The sequence below is a fragment of the Pterocles gutturalis genome, unplaced genomic scaffold, assembly GCF_000699245.1.
Source record: "Pterocles gutturalis isolate BGI_N339 unplaced genomic scaffold, ASM69924v1 scaffold25004, whole genome shotgun sequence".
Classification (NCBI taxonomy): Eukaryota; Metazoa; Chordata; class Aves; order Pterocliformes; family Pteroclidae; genus Pterocles; species Pterocles gutturalis.
The window spans coordinates 1-1154 of NW_010136456.1; positions in this window are offsets into that span (position 1 = coordinate 1).

The following is a 1154-nucleotide window of genomic DNA, read 5'->3' on the forward strand; positions in this document are numbered from 1 at the left end:
TAACGCGTCTGACTACGGATCAGAAGATTGTAGGTTCGACTCCTGCCTGGCTCGCTCCTTATCTTTTCTCTCCTGTCCGCACGCTCGCTCAAGGGAAGGGGTTGTTTTTCATCTGAGCTCTTCATTTAACACCTTTAGTACGCCCAGCACGTGTATTGGATTGTTGTGGCTCTCAAAGGGAAAAAGGGCCGTAGTAGAAACTCTAAAACAGCAGCTTTGCTTCAACTTTTCAAACGATCTAAATATGCATCTTGTCAAATGCATTACTGTGCCAAGAAATTAACCCAATTAACACAGCAATAGCTTACATGGGGAAAAATCCTATAGGCTCCGGGAGAGGAGCAGTGTGCTCCTCATTGGCCTGTTACAGTGCAGTCAGTCTTATCAACGGCATCACAGAAAATGACCATGAGGTCTCTGAAGGCAGCAAGCAACTCCGCTGTGATGAAGACTGTTATTTTCATAGTGATTATCCGGAAGTGCGAGACCATCCTTGTTGAGCAGTTGAATGGAAAGTATGTGATTTTTGCAAAAACATGGTTTTGGCATATATAAAGGCTATGCCGCGTGTGAAGAGCAGCTTGCAGCCAGGAGCGGTGAGGGAGCCAGCCCCAGTGATTGGATTTGGGAACGCTCCACGGCTTCGGAGTAACGCAGTCTGTGCATTCAGTGCAAGTTTACTATAAAAAGTGGTTCGTGTTGTTATGAATAAATAACTGAGGCAGCTCATTAGTGCTGCTAACGCTTGGAATCACCGTCCTTTATTTTGCTGTGTCTGTGCAGGGTGTTGGTGATGCTCACGATACAAAGGTGTGCAGTCGGCGCGAGGTGGCACAAGGAAAGAAAGGGCACCCCATCACGTCCTGCAAAGTCCTCGAGACCCTCATGTTTCTGCTTGTTGCTCGCGCATATTTAACAGCCATTGGGAGTCACATCTGGAACAGTTTCTGGAGAATGTATAACTTGGGAGATGGCTTTTTGAAAGGAAAAAAAGACCCTAACATCTCAGGGCACAACGCTCTACAGGTGTCTGTGGAAGCATGATGGCGTTCTGGTGCCTACCCCAGGACGCCCGCTGGGGAGGGATAGAAGCCAGCTCGCTTCAGTTTTTATCCCCACAGGGTAGCTAAGCGAACGAAGACACCAAAATGCAA